We start from the raw sequence: 25,218 nt of genomic DNA, 5'->3' as shown, positions 1-25,218 counted from the left end.
TAACCTCGTCAGTAATAAAAATAATAAATATCAGAGCTTGCCATTTACACTCCCCCATGTCTTGGGCAGGTGCCAGATTAATGACAAACTATAAGAAAATTGAAAATTTTACATAAACACAAGCTTTGCCTTCGTTGAACAGAGCTTTCTAGACACTGGAGCAGAAACCTTCTGAGCTATCGAGTGAAAACAAAACAATATTTAGTTTTATACTATATGTATATTGTTAGATTTGGTGGTCTCTAGTTGGCATAGGTAGGTACCTGTGACAAATAGGGACCCTTGCGTCTAGTCAGGGTAAGGGGCTACACTCATAAGATAACCCCTGTCCACCCCCTTGGTAGCTTGGCACGAGCAGGCAGGCTTATCTCAGAGGCAGTGTGTAAAGCATTTGTGAACACATACAGTAATACAGTGACAACACTACAAATGGTCACCACACAGGTTGTATTATAAAAATAAGTATTTTTATATAGACTTAACACAAGACCAGACGACAAAAATCCACAATACTGTACTCAAAAATAGTCTCTTAAAGGTAATAAAATAGCTCAGCTCTCTCAAGTTGTAAATGCGACACTTTACTCTCAATGTACCTTAGATGCGTAGCGCAAAGAAAACAAAAGGGTTGCAGGGAAGGTGATGCTTCGGTTCCTTACACGCAGGGGAGTGGATGCGTCGGTTCCTTACTGCTGTGCAGGGGAATTGATGCTCGCTTCCTTACTGTGTGGGGAGTTGATGTGTCGGTTTCTTACTGCTCTCCGGTGCAATGCGACACGCTGGCACCTCGATGCGATACTCTTCTCCGGTGCGATGCGACAAAATGGCATCTTGGTTGCGATGCGACAACGTTGGTGTGATGCGACACGCCCGACGGCCATGCGGTGACTCGATGATCTTTGGAGCCATGACAGGCCCTGCGACACGCTTCTCTGCTGATGCAACGATGACCTCTGTGGCAGCGTCCCGCTTCTCTGGTGATGCGCCGCGCTTCGGCGATGCGATGAAAGCGGCAGCGGCGGCTCGCTACCTCGGCGATGCAATGACAGCGGCTGTGGTGGCAACACGCTCCTCGTTGTTGCGTTGCGCTTCCAGCTCCCAGCGACATGCAGTCTCTCAGAAGGCCCAGTACAATAGCAGGCACTTCAGTTCCCAGCAAGGGAATTCAGGGGGGAGCTGGTTGGTGACGTCTTGTATCCCTGAGACTTCAGGCAGGAAGCAAGCTCTAGTTCAAGCCCTTGGAGATTCTTCCTCAAGTTGATATAAAGCACACTCAGTACTTTGTTGACATGTCTCCTTCTTTCCTTTCACAGTGTTGGGCAGGGACATCAGACACACCACAGGAGGTGGAGCCAGCATTGTGGAGGGAAGGCACAGCCCCATTCAGGTCCCAGGTGCAACTCCTCCCTCCCATCTAGATGCAGATCTCTCTATTCACCACTGGGCTGACCCACCCTGTCTCCTGGAATCCCCCAGCCCTGTCACTCAAACTCCAGACAAGGAATACACAACCTAGCAGAGGTAGGTTTGGATGGATAGACAAGAAAATGCCTACTTTCTAAAAGTGGCATTTTCAAACACAGAATGTTAAAACCAACTTCACTAAAATATGTATTTTATCATTCTGAGTTCAGGCATACTAAACTCGAATTTCTACCATGTTCCCTGAGTCAGTTAGGATTATAAAATATAATAACCAAACTGCCCATTCTGGCCTATGGAGAACAGGTAGCCTTGCAATAGTGAAAAACGAAAATGGCTGTAATTCACTATTAGGACATGCCACACACACCAGGGCATGTCCAACCATTTACCGACAATGCACCCTGCCCTTCGGCCTACCATAGGGGTGACTAATATGTATAAAAGGGAAGGTTTAGGGACTGGCAAGTGTGTGTACTTGCCCAGTCAGCATGGCAGTACCAGACTGCACACAGGCTCTGCAATGGCAGACCTGAGACACACTTTACAAGCTGCTCCAGTGGGTGGCACAATCAGTGCTGCAAGCCCACCAGCAGCATTGGTTACGAGCCCTGGGCACACGCAGTGCACTGTACTAGGGTCTGAAAAGTAAACCAATCAAGCCAATAATGGAGTCACTAATCCATATATCAATTTACCATAGGAAGCACTTACACTGTGGCACTGAACAGCAGTGGCACAGTGCCCAAAGTATCTATAACCAGCAAAAACACATGAGGTAACAGCAGAAAAATGGAAGGGAGACCCAAGCCAATGGTGCCAGGTCTAACAGATATTTACCCACACAAAATAATTACACAGTAACCCACTTTCAATGCAAGGCCAAGTTGACTTGTACCAAAAATGGAGTGTAGAGCGAGAAATAGAAGGGGTGCCCTCCACTCTCTTAATGTCATCTCACAGACACTTCTTCAAGTCACCTCCATCAATTATGGTCTAGTAGTGAATACCCTACTTAATTTTATAAATAAAAATCAGGTGCTAATCTTGGCCTATATGAAGCTCGGTTTTCCACTGCTGGTGCATATACTATAGCACAGTACTGTGGTGAATACTATCCTCACTTGGAAGAGATAGGAGACACCTCACAGAAGCAACCAAAGGTGACACTGACAACGCACTACTCTACCCCTGTCCTATCATTATAGGGTGCTTCTCTGAGTGCAATGACATGTATAAGATACAGCAGCAGAGGGGTCACAGGAATATGAAAGCTTATTCTTATGTGTCTGATTGCACTTTCTGTATCCTTTGAAACACACAGAGAGAAGACTGATGTAACCGCACATTTAAGTAGCATGAGCCTGAACAATTATAACCGGAACCAGAAAGATTGTCACTGACTGAGTGTCTGTGATTCATTTCCTGCTCTGCCTCTGCAGGGTTCATCATTATTTCCCATAACACAGCATGCACAGATTCAATCCTCTCTGTCTCGAATGCCACTGGTGGTATTCAGCTTCCCTTTCTCCTCTCCAAAATGCTGTTTCAATCCGTCTCCAGGTCATGTTGTGTGTGTCACATATATCTTGCATGTCTTCTATTTCAATGCATGTAGTTTGGCGAGAGGATTGGTCGCCACATTCTACAATGTTATTAGTGGCGTAGCAAGGTCAGGTGGTACCCGGTGTAGAAGATTTCTTGTCAACGCTCCCCCTCGAGGACAAACTGCAGAGAAGACTTTGGCGGAAAGAAACACCCCCTCCCCTTCCTTATCCATACGCTCTCCACCATTTTGTCACCCCCACCCAGGGTGGCCCGCACCCACCGCACCCCCCTTTCTACGCCGCTGAATATTATACAAATGTGGCATAGTTATCTTTCATTACACATATTTTTTCACATCTACCTCTTTACTTTTTCTCCTTGAATATTACTGTGCGCTTTATTTTAATGCTTTACCATGGTCCCTGTACAAAAAGAAAAAGCCCTGTCAATACATTGAGGTACAGATTCCGAATTCACCCAACAGACTTTCCCTCCTGCCAAGGTTCCAAAATGTTACACTTTTAAAAAGGCTTCGTCTTAGTTTTGTCAGTGTGGAGATCCCCCATGATTCAATCGTGGATTTCCTTACCACAGTGTCAACCCTTCCTACTGGATAGCCTTATTACACTTCTAATTCTGAATTGTCAGCCATCAGGCATGAGCAATCAATTACTTTGTTTTGCACATGCAAAACTCAATGCTGTTTAAGGTGGGCTACTGATTGCGTGGCTGTTGCGTCTCTCATCGAACAGCTCTGTACCCTCCAGCTTCCGTTTCTCATTACCATTTGACAGTTTCTGGCTCCTCCCCCAGTGGTAAGGTCTAGGGAATCAGGCTCCTGGGATAGCAGAACCCAATCTTTAACTTAGTCCCACACACACTGTGACAACTGCAGAAAACATAGTTTACAAATTAAAAGCTTTATGTTATAAGCACAGCTGCCACAAAACAGACTTTTAATGGGCTGCCTCTCATAGTCATAAAACCTCAAAACCACAACATGTTGGACAAAGAAAATCAAACCAATAACAAAACGACAAAGTTAAACAAACATTGGCACAGTCAGTAGCAGTGGCGGCTCCTCCACTATGGCGGAAGAGCTTTGCTCCAATGCTTTTATGCAGTGCAAAGTACGAAACATAGAATGATAATAACTTTGAGTTGTTATTATTTTATGCTTCTTGTTGCTTTGCCAGCGGGTGCGCGGGGTTGCTCTACTCTCGGAGCAGGGCAGGGGAGGAGTGGTTTGCCCACTCCTAAGTGCGCAGTGGCTGTTTGGTCGGCCCTCTTGGTCCGCCCAAACCCGTCATGCGCACTTTCCCTGATCTCCATGCAGGCTGCATTACAGCCTGCATGGAGAGCATGCCCACCATTACAGCCTGCACAGAGAACATGCCCACCCCTCCAGCCCCTGGCTGAGCACAGTGTCTGGGAGCCTGGGTGCTTACCAATCACAATGCTGCACTGCAGCGTTGTGATTGGTCAATGGGGCCTGGCTTTGCTTCCTGTTCCAAAATGAGGAGAGCAGGAGTACAAAAGCGGGACCCAGCGGCAAGGTAAGTTTATTTTTTATTTATATAGCACACCCCACACTCCCCCATGCATCTCCCCCTCACGACTCCCCCACAACACAGCCTCCGCGCCGCCACCCGCAAGCCATGCCAGCTGCCACTGGTCAGTAGGTCTGCCATGACGAGCTAGCATAATGGGTTACTTTTGTAGCAAGTTTATGCCAAAAATAAAAATTAAATTGCAGCCAGCTGAACATAGTGGTCCTCCACATCAAAGAAAAAATGTAAATTCAAAAACAAATTACCAATTGCCCATAATATCAGCAGGCAGAAATACTTTGAAAACATATAGAATCCCTTTTCTGTTTTAATGCACAAAAGAAATATATGATTATAACTGTCACAACTAAAATTCACTATTGACTTTCAAATACTCTAACCTAAAGTCGTGGTGTAAATACACTAGGAAGATAAAAAAAGTTTTTTTTAAAAAGGACAAGGAACAGGAAAAGCACTGGTGAATAAATAATGGCTCACCAGCTATGGCACTGTAGTGCTGTGCCTTTCTTTGATGGCGTATAAGCGGATATGATCTAGAAATCTGCTGTCACTCTCAGTGCAAGAGTCAATAGCTGAAGTGAGCTGACACATTGCCCTGTGCTGTATGCTGGTGGGTGTGTTCACTTAGGCCCTTACTCCGTGTGGCAGCATATTACATAAAATATGAGAATAAAATATATGTTGCTGTCGTCACAACACTCCCTGAACTTTCTAATACAGATTGTATTTACAATACTGTTAGAAATTGGGTTTCTGGTTGTCTACGATATACACCTAAGCCAGGCAGAGAAAGGGCTGTTCACACCTAAAATAACCTCTGCTCATCCGCTTAGTAGCTTGGCAGAGCAGTCAGGCTTATCCAAGAGGCAATGTGTAAGGCGTTCACACAATTTACACACTAGTGACACAATAAATACACCACAAAAGAGACTCCACACAATATTGTATGAAAATATCTCACATATTGTATATAAAACATAAACCAAACCACATAAATCATAAATCACTTTGCCAACTAGGCAATTGTCATATCATCACAGGTAGTTCAATAAAGTAGGGACTTATATGTTGCACATATGTTGCGCAGGTCATAAAAACTCCATCACTGTGCATATTATGCAGGTCCTGAAAGGATACTCATTATCCTGTCATTGCAAGGCATAACTGATATGCATAAACACATCAGGGCAATAAATGCAGCAGATAGGTCAGGAATGAAAACACATGAGATACCATACATCATTTTACATAAATCATCTTATGTCATGATGAAATCCTAGGTCAAAGTGCATCTGCGCACCTAATATAGGTCATAGTGTAACTTTTCACCAAACGTAGATGACAGGGACTCCTGCACACCTACCACAGAAATTATGGCAATTCCTTGGCGTTTCACAATGGAGCAGGGGCCTCTGTTGAGGACTTTCCCTTTAAGGTCCAAAGCAAATTTCTGTGCATCAAGTGCCCCATGTATCTACCCAAGCAAAAGGGAGGCACACACTGCTGAGTCCTGCAGGGAGACCTCAAGGGGCCCCCTGCGTTTCGGGGCAATTAAGAGCAGTTGTTCGCAAGTGCACAGAGCAACAGCAAAGCCATGCAGCTTTACCAACAATTGCAGATACCGCAAAGTGTCTGAGACTCTCCCGGGTTTCTCAGACCGCTGTCCAGAGATGCAGACCAACAGAAAGGCAGCACAGCACTGTTGTGCAGAGTCCTGCCATCCCAGAGAGCTGCAGTGGCGATGGGGTGGCCTGAAACACCCAAGCTGTGTCACGTGATGAGGGAGAGTCCCTCCATCCACGAGCTACCTAGGATCTCCTAAGCAATGAGTTTCCAAGGGAAAGAGATGCGGCTCCTTTCCTTGAGGTTGCCATTTCCCCCAACACCACCCTCTTAGGTGCCTGAAGGTTTGAGGTGGTCTCCATGATGTCTCTAAGCCATTCTAATCTGGTGTCAGCTCCAGCTATATCTGTCCTCCTGGCAGCACACTAAATTACAGCCCGTGCTGTGTGAGTCCGGGGGGTGGGGGGAGGACAGAAGTAATAGACAGGCTGCTCTTGTGGAGCCAGGAACAGCGCTTCACGACGTGCTGATTACAACTGAAGCGCTCACCTCAAGCACTCCAGGAATCCTTCCAGCACATGTTAAGTGAAAACACAAGATCGTCCAACAGCTCACCACCTGCTGCACTAGCAGGGACAAGGGGCATAAACCAGCACTCCTTGGAGAACACCTTGGGGCACAAGCAAGGAGAAGGAGGTAGACCAGCACATCAGGGTCCCACAGCAATGTTCCAGTCCTTCTGGTAGCTCAGCAGGCCACAGGTCAGCACACCAAGTAAGTCAGTCAAATGGCGGTTCTTTACTGCAGCACAGCAGTTACTTCTGGCAATGTACAGTTTGTCGAGTCAGCAGGGTCTGGTTGCTAGTCCCACACAGTGTATAAAATATTGCGGTCAGAGCCTGTGTACTTATACTCATTGGGGCACATGCATCAAGCTAATTAACGGTAGCAAACAGCGGATTAGCCTTTTGGGATGCATCAAGCCCAAAGCCATTCGCCAAATAGGTGATCGCAAAATTTTGGGGGTGCATCCAGGTGACCTTTTGGCCCCTGGAACGCTTGAAATTACTTACGCAGTTTGCGACTACCTGTTTGGTAATCACAAATTGCGAATGGTTTCCAATTCATTTCTATGGGCCCCTAGGCCCATAGGAATGAATGGGAAAGCATTCCATAATAGCAAATCGCAATTTGTGATTTGCTATTAGGAAATGTGTAGGAATCGCTATTTTTTCAGTGAAACCTACATGCAAAGGCAATTGCGATTCCTCAATAGCGATTCCTTAATAATCACTATTAAGGTATCGCAATTGCTTAGCTTGATGCATGTGGCAGATAATGTCTTTGATGTGGAGGAAACTTCAAGACAAACCTTAGAAGTGCACAACACCTCCATTCAATACCAGCCCTGAATCCAGACACATTATAGGGTGGCTGAGAAAGCATTGTGAAACACAGGCATAGCCCTGTTGAGGGGCTTATGACAACTCTTCCCACCACTCTAGCTCAGGACGATTCATCAGGATATGCAGGGCACACCTCAGCTCCCTTTGTGACTGTCTAGAGTAAATGCACTAAACAGTCATAAGCACATAGAAATGCCCACTTTTCAAAAGTGGCATTTCTAAAATAGTAATAAAAATTCCGCTTTCACCAATAAGCAGGATTTATCACCACTATTCCATACACACCAAACCTGGCAATGCTGCTCCTTTCATATTATTTATTACCACTGACACACATATCAGGGAATTCTCAATGCAAACCTGTGAGAGGAGCATTCTCACAGCAGTGAGAAACCAAATATGCTGTTTGACACTGCCAGGACATGCCACACAACAAAGGCACATGTCCTGCCTTTTACCTACACAGCGCCCTGCCCATAGGGCTACCTAGGGCCTACCTTATGGGTAACCTATATGTAGTAAAAGGGGAGTTTCCAACTTGGATCATTTTAAATGCCAAGTCATTGAGGTAGTAAACTGAGCACGCAGGCCCTGTAGTGGGTAAGGCCTGAGACAGGTCTGAAAGGCTACTTCTGATGGTGGTGGAATTAGCGCTTCAGGTCCACTAGTATCACTTAATTTACAGGCCCTGGGTATATGGGATATCACTGTACAAGGGACATACAGATAAACTAAATATGTCAAACAGGTGTGGACCACTTATACCAAGCTTACAGGGGAGAGCATATGCACTTTAGCACTGATAAGCAGTGGTAATGTGCCGAGAGTCCTAAAGCCAAAAATAGCAGGTAAAAAAAAATACAGTAGGAAGGTAAAATGTTTGGGAACAACCCTAGAAAAAGGACCAGTTCCAACAAATACCATATGGCATTGAATTGAACTGTGGTAGCTTTCACTGGGCCCAAATTAATAATGTAATGCAATACAGAGCCTCCACCTTTCTATTCAATGTATATTTATACCACTCACTTGGTCCTCCAATGGACCTTGCTGTGTGCCAAGAGGGGTTGGATATAAAGAGTCTCAACAGTTATCCAATGAGGACCAGGATTTGGATAACTGAACTACAAATTTGATATCAAAATTCATGTAGATTACTCTCAAGATAATACTATAAAGGCAAAGGATTATCACTGCAAGACCAAAACTCCTGAGGAAATGTAGGCAAGCCAAAATCACGCACACCAAGAGTTCCGAAAAATCTATACAGAATGTTACTATTAGAATTTAGTGCTCTGAGATCTCTCTAATATGATCTCCTCTAGTCATTAGTAAAGCCCTATTGACAATGAACATTCACCTTTGTAATGATAAATCATGACATCTGAGTCAAATTAGTAAATTTAGTTTGGTTCATCAAAAATTTAGAAAGATAATTGCATCATTAGATAATAAGACAATAAGGTCAAATAAGTACTAAAGCTCAAGAGTTCAAAAAGGGACAATGAATTGGCCAGTTCTAATTCTCCCAGAAGAAAGAGACCACTATGCGCCTACAACATATGCATCAGTTTGGAAAAGAAGCTAGATGAGTCTGCATCAGGCAAGTTGAATTAACAGATAAGTTCTGCAAATCTCTAACAGTTCATAGTCAGCAAGCATGCAGAACAGCAGTCGTCCATCACCATCACCATCAAGCGGCATAAGCACAAATTGCTATAGTAATGCAATGCCCCGAATCCGTTAAATCAGACAATATTATATTCTTAGCATTTCCGGGTGTGACCCCTTCTGGAATCGCCTCATCTGGTCAGCCCACTCAGTCCATTGGTCAGTTCGTATGGAGTGTGTGTGTGTCAGGCGACATGAAGAAGACACAAAATAAAGAGCAAAAGTTGGGACAATGGTGCAGTCCTTAAGCTATCCAGTATGTGAAACATTAGAACAATACTCCTTTAGCTAGAGCTTTAGAGTGGGCTCAAGAGAACAGTTTTCTAGGCATATTTCCTGAAATGGTAATAAATTTGTAGCAAATCTTTCACACAGTACACGAAATCTCAGAAAAGAAAATTTTGTTACACATAATTTGTTATAATGAGGACATTTCTCACAAACAGTGAGCTTAGTAAGGCAGAAAACGTCATATGCATTCAGGCCCATATTAAGTTAGGCTAATATATATCACAGAATATATAAAATTATAAGCATCCATAAGAGATCATGAAGATGACATGATTTTTGCATAATTTCTGATGCACTTAGGATCATTTAGTATGATTACAAATAATACGTGTCAGTATAGGGTACTTGTAATTTTTGTAAATTTCAACATGTTAATACATTTCAGATTATACTTTTAAGATTTTGTTTCAATCAATAAGATTGATATATGTGTGAAGTACATTCTCTATAAGTTTCACAGAAGCATCGTCAAATAGAAATGTGTAGCACCTACTTTTCTTTTGCTATTTTCGGAGCACACGGTTACACAAATAAAGAAATACTTTTTAGGAAAATTCATTATCGTAATCAGGATTAATCATAATATTTGCTAAATCTAATTTGTTACTCCTTCATATAAATGATATATAGAAAAGATTAGAGGTAAACTTTATAACATGAGAGTTCACGCTTTGCACTTTTTTCTAACAGTGTTATGTATATGTAATATTTTGTCAATTTATAAATCTCAATCTATATTAGTCAACAAATTATATCATCTAGCCTAAATCTTTTTCTCTATGCTTTTAAAATGCAGTACCTAAAAATGTCTTTTCTGATCATGTTTTCATAAATGTGTAGTTGGTACAAGTTTATTATTTTTCTCTCAGAAAGTGTTATATTTGGTTTCTCTTGTCATTAAATGTAAATGTGATTTCCTCTCCAACAAATTCCCCTTTGATGGCGAATCAAGCCATCACACTCTTATCTTTATCACATCTGATTTCACTTTATAGTTTTGTTCTCATTACTTTTAACTAGATTGTTCTAGAGCTTTTATCTCGTCATCATAACTGCATTGTCTATCTTCTAACTCCATCTCATGCCTCTTTCTTTTCACTCCTCTTGTCTCTTTTTTTTATGCCTTTGTAGATTTTGATAGAGATAATTAGTATTAGTAAGCAAGTAGCAATTGTTAGTCTGGGCTTCAAAATCTGCCCACTAATCCATTTCCCAATTTAGTAAACCATTTTCCCATTGCTGAAATCACCTTCCCAAATTACTCTTAAGCACCATCAACTTTTAATCCACTCAAGTATTTATCCAGATGAGTAATGTTGGTAATATACCCTTAAAAATCTTTACTTTTGTCAGGGATATACATGCAATATTGTTCAACAGACCAAGTTCTTTTGGAAGAAGGACGTCTAGTGCAAGTCTGTTTTGTAGCACCACAGATCTCATAGCAATCCTTTCAGTATCTATGGCTAGGAACACTCCTGCAGTATCAGTTGACAATCTGTCAACTACAGTAGAAAGTTTCTGAATTTTGTGAGAATTTAGTATCACCCCAACTGATGGAATTATTGCATCAAATATATCTCTCACAATTTCAGCGGTACTCGTCCCTTTTTTGATTCTAATATGCTTTAGTTCATTGATTTCATCTGATTGATCCACATGATAAATTTATGGAAAAACGACCCCAGTATAACAAGATCCATACCACTTTCTAGGCAGCCTGTAATAGGTGTTTTTCAGACAAATATAGTAAATCACTGGAAATACAGCATCTATGCCTCCCGAATAGAATCCCCAACCACCTACAAGTTAGAACGTGTGATCACTGAAACCAAGAAAGTTATTACTGTATTTAGTTTTCCACCATAATATGCATAACTTCCCTTTATGTTGAAGTACCGGGGATTTTAAGACCCCAGCAGTGCCAGGGATAGCACCCTATGACTTCGGGTTATCCTGTTGCTGTAGTATTATAAAAGACGTTTCTCATGGTAATGTAACAAAGAACTCGGCAAAAGAAGCTGAAATATGAAAAAGACATCTTTATTAAACTCAAATGAGTGAGACTACGTCGCACAGAAGCCTTAGCAACTGAATGAGGCAGTATGCAGAACAAAAACCAGTCTTCTATTTTATACAGAATATTACGCTTTGGGCAACACCGCCCCTGTTTTACAAGTGGTCATTCACATATTTTGGCTTCAAAGAAAAGGCAGAGTCATGGTGACAATCCCACATTCCTGTTCAACCAGCCCACAATTATTTACCCAGCGAGGCTCAGATCCCACATCAGATATCGATAGGCCCCAATAAACATGAGCATCTCCTGTTTGGGAAACAAGCCATAAAGCAGGAACAGTCAGGTGTGAAAGAGATTAGCTGGAGGCTCGTGTTTAATGTAAAGGCTTTATGGTGTGTCAAGCCCTGATGCTAATCACAGGTGGCCAGAGGACGGGGAGCTCGTGAGACCGGACTGACCTGGGGCAGCAGAGCCAAGCTGCCCAGGTCATAGAGAAGTCAAAGGAAAGCACATGTGCTCTAAAAGGCTCGTATTTGCTCCATGCTATGTAGCCTATGTGAGGGCAACCATAAGATGGCCACCGCTCTAAGATGGAACCCACGTAGTGATGTATAATATCGTATACATAGTGCATTTATCAATGAAACGTTATATAAAGCACTTGTACATACCGCATTGGCCATTCGCGGTTTGCTAATACCGGAAGAGACAGGGCTAGGGCCCTGCCTCCGACGCGGTCCCAAATTTTAAAGTACCACAATGTTGCCGGTTTAAAGCAATAGCAGCTTGTGTTTCTGCCTGTTTAAGCTCAGGTTCTCTAAGAAACCATGGTGGAATATTCATGTCATATGCAACATTTCCCATGATGTCTCTATATCTGTACTCAATTTAATCTATAAATTCTTTTTCTACCTTATGTAGGAGGCCTGCCAGATTGAGTCCAGGTGCATATGCAATATCCAAGCTTCGAGTAGGTTGGAAAAATTAATTCATCACCTCCACGGACTGTGAATCAGGCACAGGATTCAAATGCTTTCTAATAGGCACTTAGGAAAAGACTAGGGCATAATTGGAAACTAATATCATATATATATTAACCAAGGTAGTTCATGAGAATTTGAATTGTTGAACAGAAAGGTGTGCTATGCTTTTTCCTAATCGTTAAATTCCAGGTAAGCCCACTTTGGTGCAGCGTATTTACGCCTTGGTACCCTTGCTCTTTCAGACCTTCTCACTGACGGTCCTTCATCTTCACTGTCACTTTGTTCTGACTGACTAGAGACTTACGTAATGGTGTGCGGTACTTAGCATTCAGTTAGAATGTGTCTCAATCTGTCTGATATTCTCTGCCAACGGTCTCCCTATACTACTCACGTTTCAACTGCACTGCTCCCTTCATTTAGGTCAATATCTCGCATAGTCAGCTCCTATTTGCAGGCCCCTTCTGTACCGACAAGAGCTAGCGTCTCTCGGACCCTCCTCTGTATTGGTGCTAAGAGCCTCAGGAGCTGGAACCCCCTCTACAGTTGGGCTAACCTGAGACGGCTCTCTTACTGTAACCACCTGCACATCCAAAACAGGCACTGTATCTTCAATGGGACATAGGACTCGGCAAGTGTGGGAAGCGTGTACCAAATTTGGAAGACCGCCACATTTGACAGCAGTTATGGTTACCAATGCCACTTGGAATAGCCCACGTCAATGAGGTTCCAGGCACGACTTGCATACTTGCTACTTCACCAGGACCCAGTCACCAGGAGTGAGGTTGCGGCACTGCTCCTGTTGAGGTGAAGTTGCAACTTCTCCGACCTGCTGAGACACAGAACATACCACGTTAACCAGTGCTAACTTATTGGTTCGAAAGGACTGCAGGCTGTCTCATGGTTCTTCCCATGATAATTTCATGAGGGGAGAGTCCCATTTTTCTGACTGGGGTACTTCCCAAACTCATCAACACAAGAAGCAAACTTCTGGCCATTTCAAAGATGATGAAGCACATTTTGCCAACCTGGATTTTAATGTTCCATTCACTTGCTCCACTATGCCTGAGGCTTCTGGACAGTAAGCACCCTGTAGCTTTTGATCAATTTGTAATGCCGCACATAACATCTTTAGGACCTCATTATTAAAATGCATCCCTCGGTCTGAATCCAAAGAAGTCAGAAATCCAAAATGCTGTATGAGCTCTCGCAACAGTAATTTTGCCGCAGTCAAACTGTCATTTTGCCGGGTGGGGTAGGCTTCTTCCCAGCAAAAAAAGACACATACAATTGCAAGGATGTATTACAGACCATTGCAAGGAGGCATCTCAATGCAATCGAGTTGCATCCTCTTAAATCATCCTACATGACTCATTATAACTAGTGTTCTTTTGCCTACATTTTGATGTTGAAAGACTATGCATCGATGACACAAGGCTTCTGCTCTAAATCTGGGGTTAAACCATGTTCGTTGAAAGAGCCTCATCATAGCACCAATTCCAACATGTGCAAGACCATGGTAATGACGTGCCATAGGAGACAGCAAGCTATACGGTAGTATTGGTCTCCCATCTGTGCATACCAATACCTCATATTCTTGCCTCTGTGTGAACCCTGCTCTTACCCATCCATGTCTCTTAGTATCTGATGCTTTATCTTGCAATACCTTCACTTCCTCCTACATTTCTACAGTTGACAACAACAGTCTACCGTTAGTGACATCAGGGTTCTGCATTGAAGGGATAGGAATTTAGAGCGCAATAGTGCGCAGTCCCATCACCCTAGCGGTTGCTGACTGTGACATAATCATTGCCCTGCTGATGGCACTGCACTTCACCACTGCAGTTTATACAGGCAGTTGTAATAACAGCAGAAGATTCCTCATGCTTTCCTTATTTCGAATGGGGGATCCTGACGATGTCATAAACCCGCTCTGTGACCACAACTGCCCAAAGTCATGCACGATGCCAAAACCATACTGACTATTGGTGAAGATAGTAACTCTCAATTTGCCAGATAAACTGCATACTTGTGACAAGGCAACCAACTCAGCAACTTGTGCAGGGTATACACCGTGAAAACAAGAAGCTTCAATAACTCCTGCAACTGTACATACAGCATAGGCAGCTTTCAGGTCTCATTTGCATCTAGCAAACATGATCCATCCATGAACAACACCCATTCAGATTCCAGCAAAGGGATATCAAGGATGTCAAGCCTAGGCTTGGCACACAACTCAGTCACATCCAGACAATCATGATCTGCTTCCTCAACCACAATCTAATTTCCAGGCAAGGGCATCAAAGTTTCAGGATTCAGACACGTACATCTCATCAGAGTCACATTCTCTTCGCCCAAAATCACTTGTTCATACCTTGTAAGATGGCTATTGGTGATATGCTGTGTTTAAGTATGAGATAGCAACATCTCAACAGAATGGGGCACATGCACTTTCAACTGATGTCCTATCACAACGCTGGCACTCTTTTCCAAACTCGCACATGTGGCAGCAGCAGCTTTAAGACATCCAGGCAAAGCAGAGGCTACAGGATCAAGAGTAGCTGAAGAATATGCCACAGGTCTATACACAGTACCATGCATTTGAGCTAGCACTGACAATGTGCAATCTTCGCTCTCACTGCAAAATAGAGTAAAACTTTAATTATATTTGGCCATTCCCAAAGCAGGAGCTCGACAAAGACTCACTCGCAGTTCAGTAAATGAGCGTATGCCTTCTTCAGTCCAGGGCACAGGATTGGTCACATCCTTGCTCATAAGCCTTTGAGGAGGCTTTGCTGTCAAAGAGAAATTGGGAATCCATTGTCGACAGAGCCAACCAGTCCCAAAAACTTGAATACTTCTTTTTGTGTACTAGGAAGCTTATCTGCAGCATCCCAGTGATCCTGTCTTGTGATACCTTCCATGCTCTTTTCTTTTCAAATACAGGACATCCCTTTTGCAAAAATGCAATTTTGATGGTGACACTTTATACGCATTCTCTGCCAAATGATTCAACAAAACGATGGTATTGCATATGCAAGCCTCCTATGTACTTGATGCTACCAACAGGTCATCAATGTACTGGACATGAACAGAGTGATCAGGCATCACCAATGACTCCAGATTCTTTTTTCAAGATCTGGTTAAAAATCGAGGGGCTTTCCATATACTCTTGAGAGAATCGGCACAATGCCAAGACACAATTGTAGAACCGGAAAGCAAATAAAAAGTGACTGTCATCATGCATTGGGATTGAAAAGAAGGCTTGGCACAAATCAATGAGAGAAAACCATTCAGTTTCAAATGTAATCTGGAAAATAATCACTGTTGGATTTGGCACATTTGGGCAACATGGCATTACAATCTGGTTAATTTGGTGCAGGTCTTGTACTATCCAATACTTCCCATTGGGTTTTTGTATACCCATGACTGGGGGAATTGCATGAACTGCCCACAATTTCCTTTAGGATTCCCTGCTTGATCAATGACTCAATTAATGGAGTACTTCCTCTTAATACTTTCTGGGCTCAGATTGTACACTGGTGTTTGAGGAAATTCAACATTTGGCTTCATAGTAATTCACGCTGGAGCCACTCACTTGATCAAACCAATGTCTTTTCCTGTAAAATCCAACACTTCGGGAGACACAGTATCGCTCAGTTAGATAAGTAAGTCATCATTGGTTAACATAGGAAATAATGCTCCAACTTGAGAGTTTTGTTTTGCCAATTTAAAAACAATGCCCTCATCATTAGCATGAAAATCTATTCCATTTGGTTTACAATAGATTGAACAGTTAAGCTTGCACAGTAAGTCTTCTCCCAACAAATACACAGGGCTTGAGTCACACATCACAAATTTATGCAAGTCCTCAGAGGACCCAATTTGAACAAGTATAGGTTTAGGTTACTGGGTTGGACATTAATCGATTTGAGACTCCAATAACTTGGATTCTTTCTCCCGAGAGGGGTAGGTTGGGAACATCCACTGTTCTCACAGTGGAACGGGTAGCACCAGTGTCAACAAGGAATGAGATTGGAGACCCATTTACTTTACCACCAACATAGGGTTCACTCTGGTCTACCTCTAAGGATGCGCCAAGTATGCATTTCGCCTCCCCTCTCGGGCACCGTCATTGTGACATATCTGAATCTGTGTCATCTGTGTCAATCTGTGTCATCAATCTGAATCAGATATTGCTGAGCTACATTGATTTGGATCAACCTGAGCATCTGCGTGAAACCCTTTGTTCGAATTATATTTTAGAACCTGACCATTCATTTGAGGGATTGGGACTTGAAGTATGTCTGGATTCTGATTTCTCTGTCTATGGGTTTGCTGACTCTGTATCATGTTTCCTCCTCGTGACTGTGCATTCCCAACCTGTTAATTTATCTGATTAAAAGGATTAAATCGACACTCGCGCTTCCAGTGTCCAAATTTGCCACAAATGTGACACAGATTAGTGTTTTTCATCATTTCAATAGAAACACCGCAACCTCTACCTTGCAGTTGCATACCTGGTTGTTGCCTTCGGCTTACTCTTCACATTCCAGAATTCGACTGACAATTTCCCTGTACCACATTTGTAAAATCACCACTGTAACCTTTCTTGGCAGCTTTCATTTGATCTATCATCAGCTTCTCTTTCAGTCTCTTATGCTTAGACTCAAGTTTGTCTCCACAATATTTGGCATGTTGGAGAGTTTAATCTTTGGGCCTCCTTTGCCAGAAAATCAAATGTTGTTGTACATGTTGCTGATTTCAGGTCTAAATCCATAGACAAACCAGAAGACAAAATGTTCCATATGCTTCTCTGACACATTCTTCATCCCACTATATTGTTTAAATGCTTGTAACAACCGCTCATACCAGGCATGCACTGTTTCTTTCAATTCCTGTGTTGTCCTGTCAATCTTCAGGAAATCAATCTATTTAGGAGAGATTTTTCCCTTCAAATAGGTAATAGCTTGATTGTACTTTTTCAGTACCTCAGGTGATGGTGCACCAGTACTCAGATGTCTATCTGGTTCAGTTTCAGGCCAATCTATAGAAATTGTACATTCTGCTCACAAATCATTTGGAAAGACAATGTCAAACAGAGTATCCAAATTCTTCAACAGAACCTTCGCAAATCTCTCAATCTGCTTGTACCATTCAACTGGATTGTTCTCAATCTCTGAAAATCCTTTGTAAAAGTATATCTGATCTTGACCATGGAACATGTACATACCCTCTTCCAGGTACCTCTCTCATAGGAAGCATTTTACTCCCTCACCTCCATCATTTTCAAAAGCTGAAAACCTTGGCATCTGGATTTTTGTTGATACCTTGTACCTAGCCCATTTTCCTTCCCACTTTTCCAATTCTCACCATTTTATAAGTGTAGTCAATAACTCTTTGATTTTTAACCTCATTACCAGAGTACTCATATTTGAAAAATCTCTGTCGCTGAAGCCTAACCTATATGGTTTCGGTAGTAACTCTGATTTTTGTATATCCACTCTATATTTTTGTGCCAATTCAGACAGTTTCTCATGGGTGTTTCGAGCATGTCTAGTAATGTCTTTGTATATAAGCAGTAGTTTATCTTCCTGATAGATAGCTATCCCAGCGGGGCTTACAGTTGCCATTATCATCTCCTCTAGTTTTCCTACATCTAAAGTCTTGTCCTTACTAGTTTCAGACTCAGTGGTGGTTCCTTGAGTCCCTGTACTCGTACTGTGTAAATAGGTAGCTGTCTCTCTGATCTAATCATCAAGCTCCCTAGATGTAGAGCTTTTCTGTAATTCTGGGGTATCTCCAAGTAGATCTTCGCCTCGTCCTTCTGCACCGGTAAAAGTAGTGGATGGCAAAAGAGGAACATCAGAATCTGGTGATCCTAATTGAAAGATTCCTTCTTATATGTTTTGTTCTCTCCATTGTGGGGTTTCCAGGCCATTTCCAAAAACTGATAATACAGCAGCTTGTCCAGTTCCCCCACTGGAAGTAACCTGTTGTGCTGAATTCTTATTAGAACCTGAATTATTTCCACTAGGAACATTTACTGAAGTCGTAATTAATGGTTCTTGATTTGTCTGTCCTGACTTTGGGTCTGTTGAAGTAAGTATAGAGTTACTCATCACAGTAGGGACGGCCAAAGTCTGTGTATTTTGTCCCCTATTCCCAGATTGATATAACACAACTACTGGACATATTGTCCCAGGGACAGTCAAAGCATCTAGAGCATTTAGGATAGTCTGATTATTCGTTTCAGGTCTTCCTGCAATATAATTTGTGGGTAAGTAAGGATAATGTGGATTCAGACTTCTCTGCATGAGAGGTGCATTATAATTTGCCCACCATAAGAATTTACTACAATCTGGGGTTGATCATCATTACACGGCTGTTGACAATTTAATAAAAATATGTCATCAATCTCATTCTCACTACTGTCAGTCTGTGCCAGTGTCTGAAAGTTCTCAATGTTTTTCTTCTTTTCCTTACACTTCTTTCCTTTTTCCTTCTCTACTACTAGTGCAGGATACAGACGAGTTGATTCGTCTACATCTATTCTCCAAGCTTTCGCTGTGCATCCCATCTAGCCTCTGCTTATCGATTTAAAGTGGTTTTGTCTCATCCCTGAAATTTTTTGATTCTCTTTCTGATGAACTATGTGTTCCAATTCACTAAGGGCTTCAAATTGCATGGGTCTAGGAGGTGGTTAAATCTCATATAAGTGCAATCATAAATTCTCAAGAATTCAAATGTTAAATGTCCCATCCAGTGGAAAAGCTAAAGGTCCTTCTTTCTCAGTGTATTTCATCCAACTCTCTAGTGATGTACATGTATATTATTTATTTATTTGAAGATTTTATACAGCGCGATCAAGACCCTTGCGGGTATCAGAGCTCTTTACAAGGTAAATATCGCAGATACATAGGCAAATGGTAAATAACATAGAGTTTCATAAAAATCACGGATAGTAGAATCAACATATCGAAGATACATAGGCATATGGTAAATGACGTAGAGTTCCCTACAAATCAAGCATATTATGATCACAATATCGAAGATACATAGAGAAGTAGTAAATAATATATAGTTTCATATAGATCAATAATAGAGTCGTATAATCACAGTAACCCATGCTCAAGTGAACCTAGCCATGAGAAGGGATTTCACTTCTTTTTTGAAGGATGCAGTAGAGATATTAAGTTTAGTTTCTGGGGGCAAAGCATTCCAGATCCTGGGCGCCATCCCCAAGAAGGCTTGGTTGTATATTTTCTTCTTGTTGAATCTTTGTGGTTTCAATAAGAGGTTATTGGCACTTCTGGAAGATCTGATGCCACATGAAGGTACTCGTTTCTGTGCCAGATAGCTGGGAGTGTTGTGATGAATGGCTTTATGCGTCATGCATGCTATTTTTAATTCTGGCTTCAAAAGGTAACCAGTTAATGGATCTTAGGTCCGGGGATATGTGGGAGTTTCTTTTGGAGCCAGTAATAAGTCTAGCTGCTGCGTTGATTGAAGCTCTAAGAGGGGCTGTTGAGGATCTGGGAAGGCCACAGAGAGAGACACTCCCATTTTCCAATCTTGGGATAACTAAAGCTTGTACTGCCAGTTTGAAGTCCTTTTCAGGCAGAAAAGGTTTACGTTTTCGCAGAATATTCATCTGAAAGTTTGCTCCTTTTGTTGTGGTGCTGATGTGTTTCTGCATGTTGAGATTTCTGTCCAGCGTTACTCCCAGCGATTTCGCTGAGTCAACGATAAGAGGTTGGCAGTTGAGTGCTGTAAGGTGTTTGATCTAGTCTTGAATTATGGGTACTTGGGTGGGAGGAGCGATTAGGAGGAATTCGGTTTTGAGGGTATTCAGTTTTAGATGGTTTTTGGCCAGCCAAGTCTGAGTTTTTCCGAGTGTTGTGTTGAGTGATTTGATGTCTTCTAGTGAATGAATCTTTAGGTATAGTTGTGTATCGTCTGCGTACATATGGTATTGTACGTTGAGAAAATTCGATTTTTGATCGTGATCGAATTAACCCGCCATTTTGTGCTCCACCGCCATTGTGTGCTCCGCCGCCATTTTGTGTTGCCCTCACTCAGGCAGCACGACGATCGAAGTCTTTTCTGCTTTTCCTGCAATACTGTGTCGAAGTAGCCTTGTGCCTCTGTTTACAAAGCTGGTGTTAGAGACTGGCCGAGTACACTAATCCCTGTCTGGTTTTCCTAATCCCTGTCTTGACTATCTGTTGGTTCACACTATTCTCTTCTGACTTTATCTCATCTTCTGGCCTTCGCTGTCCTCCGCTCGTATTCTCTCATTTCACAACTGTCCTCCAAAACACACAAATGTATCTCGCCACTTGCAAGTCAGTTACAGACCTGGTTAATACCTTAACCTGTGGGAGGGGTGGCAAATACAGTTGGAGGAGAGGCTTCTTCGAGTTACTCGATACTTTGTTTTCCAACTTTTCCTATTGGCTCTATCCTATTTTCGAACTATTCTTATTGGCTCCTTTTATATGTTTTAGGTGTGTTCTTAGTTAATGTATATGTCACCTATGTACTATATAAGATTGTGCGCCACGGAGTGAAGTGGCAGTCTCCTGAGAACATACCGTGTGTACTTCTAGGACAACTGTACTAGCTGCAGCTAATAAAATCTGATCTTTTATGCCAACAGAGTGTCCCCGTGATTCTGTGTAGCTAAGCAGGAGAACCCAGGAGATTAAGGCGTACCCTGCGCCACCAGGTCCAATTGGTTCTGGTTCTTCAAATGGCGCCCAATGTGGGGCGGCTTCAGTGGTAGTGGTTCTGCCTGAAGGTCGTGAGGAACCCAGCAAGAAAATTCTGGAGGAATCGCGAGCCACGTCAAGCGACCCCTGTATGTCGAAAGTGGTCCGAAGGTCTTTTGCAGCGTGGTTACTCCTTCCTGACGGCTACTGACGACTGCTGCCCTGACTGCTGCCCTGCCTTGGCCCTTCCTTTCTTGATGTATGGTAAGGCGAGACGATAGACGGGCCTCTGTTGGTGTAAGAAGACATCCTTAGTTAAGTATTTGGTGGGTCGCTCCCACAATTTTGGTCCTTTGGTTCTTTGTTCCTTTGTTTCTTTGGTCCTTAGATTCGACTATTGCAATAGCCAAAGCCGAGGGGTAAGTACATTTGTGCTGCATAAACTGAGTTTTGCCCCCTTGAAGTTTGTGAACAGTCAGGTAAAATCACGAGATGCCTGGTCAAACTAAGTTTGGAAAACTTTGTTGCTTTGGTTGTAATAAGGATTCCCGGCTTGAGGACTCTTGTCCGATTCCTTCGGTTGGAACTCCCACATATGAGCTCTATTCAAAACATGGTGTTGGCCCCATTGCCTTTAACGAGACAGGGACCCGATACACGAAGAAAGATGGTGTTCTAAAATGGCCAGAAAATGGTAGTTTCGATTCTGATGTGCTAGATAATTTGGAAGCAGTTTTATTTTAAAAAAAAAGCCCGGCCGGCAATGTTTGACTCTTTCCGCCTTTGGCGTAAGGAAGCCAAACAGAGAGAAATTAGGCAAGCAAAACGAGATAGGAAAGCACAGGGTATAACAATTATACAGGCTGCCCAACAATTCAAAGATGATGAAATTGATAATGCGATGGAAATTTCAGAGAGACAGCATCGTATGGCGATAGATAAATGCTATCCGATGTTGCCTGTTTCCCCTTCCGATAACAAGAAAGATTTAGAAAAAGATCCCTTGATGTCTCACTTATTGAGATTGCCTCCGCCCTATGCACAAGGTGCTAATGCACCCCAGTTGTTACAGCCTGTTCAGCCGCCAGCAGTACCTCCACCTGTTCCGGCTCTTCCGCCTTTGCCCCTTTCAGTATTACCGCCTCTACCAGTTTTGCCTTTAACTTCAACTTCTTTGCCCTCATCTCCTGATCTTCGATCACCTTTGCCTTCTGCTCCTTCTGCAATTACTGATTCTCCTTCTGTTAGTTCGCCTAATACCTTGTCCCCTATTCTTATGCCCAATTCTCCGTCTGTGCGTAAGCGACTCACGGACACTGTCACTGGTATTTTATCTCCTTTCTTTGAAGCTTTAAATGTGTCTCCGGCTTTTGCTCGAAGACAGTCTCGTAGTCAGTTCCCAGATTCTGAAGAACGAGAAAAGTTGGACTCTCTCGCACGCAAATGGATCAAGAGGGGTCCACAGTATAGTGTGCCCGATATTATGTCTACCTTCTCACAGTGGAATGCGCCTACGCAGAGATATGTTTTTAATATTATGTGTGATACTCTCATTAAAGAATGGGAGGATGTGAATTTGAGTTTGGTTCCACAGGGTCTGTTAGATGTTCAGACTGACTTTGATAAAGGACTTGTTGTGGGTCCTAAGGTTGAAAACGCTGTAAGGACACTTATTTCCTTTAGAACCTTGGTGTCCTCCCAGACTTTTCTTGACTCTGATCCTTCGGTTAGACTGACACTGAAACATTATCCCATGAGAGAGGTTCCTCCAGTGTGGAAGGAAGAAGTTGCGGCACAAGGTAATAATCCAGCTATTCCTGCTCATTTCCAGCGTATATGGGTGCATGTCCCCTGGAAGAGATCTGAAGTTTTAGCACTTAAACAGACTCTACCGGATCCTGCGGGTTATTATAAAGAATTATCACAGACAGTTGATGCTTGCATCATGAATCTAGCTGATATCGACATGTTAATGGAGAATGTAGTTCCACAAGCTTTATGGGCTAAGATTCGGAGAGAAGATCATGCTCAAGCATTAGGTGGTGATTGGGCTGCTATAATTGCCGCAGATGCAGCTCAAGTGGGTGGTGCCAAACCTGAAGCTTTGATCTCGGAACTCCCCGGTAGGATTATTACATTAATGAAAACGATGATGCCTGCCTTAAGAGTTAACTGGGATAAATTAGCGGCATGCAAACAAAAGAAAGATGAAAGTGTCTCCGATTTCTTTACTCGCTTTGAGGAGACATTCATCGATCACAGTGGTCAAGATATGACTACAGAGGGTGGACAGCGGTTATTCGTAGACAAATTTGTATTTAATTTGCTTCCTGAGCTGTCACACAAATTGAAAGATTTTGAGAGTTCATGGGCTGTTTCTTCTTCTGCCCAGATATTGGCTACTGCACAATATTATGAAAACAGAGATAAAGAAGAAAAAGTAAAGCAAGAGAAAAAGACTAAAGAATTGAAAATGAAGGTTCTCTTGCAACAAGCTTATCCTCCTCGCAATGTTCAGCCTCAGTCTCAACAGCCTCCGCAGTTTCAGAGGTTGTATCAAAAGCCTGAGCCATATATTCCGCGACCTTTGTTAGGTCCTAATCAATGTGCCTATTGTAGAGAAGAAGGTCATTTTAAGAATAGTTGTCCGGTTTTATTGCAGCGCAATGGGACACTATCTGCTCCACGAGGTCGTGCTGGCCTCCAGTCAGCAAACAGAGGTAGAGGTCGAGGTATGTCGACTCAAGAACAGCGTTCCCTTCCTCTTTCTAATTCCGTGAATTATTTTGATCAGCAAAATGTTAGGTCTACACAGTATTATAATGAGGATTGCTATATTGAAGGCGAGAATGAAAGTCTTCATGCTAACTAGGACAGCCATGGACAAAGTAAGGGAGTTGTGTCGATTCCAGTAGATCAGAATGGACCTTATGTTAATGTCACTACAATGGGTGTTTCAGAGCCATTGGTCCTAGATACTGGTGCGACGAGAAGTTCTATCATCCATTCCAAACTCGCTGGGGCACCTTTGTCTGGCTTAACGAATGTTTCTGTAGGATTTTCTGGCGCCCCTGTTCGTAATCCGGTTTCTTGCCCTTTGCCTATTTCAATTGGCCCTTATGATTTGGAAGCTCCGCTTCTTTTAACGAATGGTTGCGGTGAAAATCTGTTGGGTTTGGACTTATTGAAAAGAATGCATGCTACGATATATTGCTCTCCTTCTGGTGTACATCTTACTTTAGGACAGAAACTGACTTCTCCAATGTATTTGTCCAAAGATCAGTTTCCTCCTGAATTGCTTTCTCTCCCGGCAACGCTTTGGGTCGCGGGTCCAAACGATGTGGGTTGTCTTGAGATTCCACCTTATGTTGTCACTCTTAAGCCTAATGTTGAATTGCCACGTATTCCGCAGTATAGAATTTCCACTGAAAGTGAAAAAGCGCTTCTGGAAATCATTCATGATTTGATTCAGAAGGATGTGGTTGAGGAAACGAGAGGTAACATATGCAATAGTCCTATTCTTCCTGTTCTTAAACACACTGATCCTTCTCAGCCTCCTGTATATCGTTTCGTAATTGATCTTGGGAGGTAAACAAAATTGTTGTACCACAATTTCCTGTTATCCCAGATATCACTACTCTGTTGACAATGATACCTTCCACAGCGACTTGGTTTTCTGTTATCGATCTAAAGAACGCTTTCTTTAGTATTCCCATTGCAGAAGAAAGTAGAGATATTTTGGGCTTCTCTCTTGGAGGCCGAAGCTTCCGGTTTAAGCGCACACCTCAGGGCTATTGTGAAAGTCCCTCTATTTACAGTCAAGCTTTAAAATGTCATCTTGATGCTTTTCATTTGCCGTCTGGTGCTGCTCCTATTCAATACATGGACGACTTGTTGATAGCTGCTGATTCAGAAGATATTTGCAAAAATTTGACTGTTGCATTGTTACGCCATTTGTTTAATCTGAATCATAAGGTTTCACCTTCTAAACTACAATATGTTCGTCGAGAGGTTACCTACTTGGGTCATCTC

This window comes from Triturus cristatus, chromosome 3_1 (genome assembly GCF_964204655.1).
Source record: "Triturus cristatus chromosome 3_1, aTriCri1.1, whole genome shotgun sequence".
Lineage (NCBI taxonomy): Eukaryota > Metazoa > Chordata > Amphibia > Caudata > Salamandridae > Triturus > Triturus cristatus.
The sequence above is the reverse complement of the archived record's forward strand: the minus strand, read 5'-3'. Positions refer to the sequence as shown.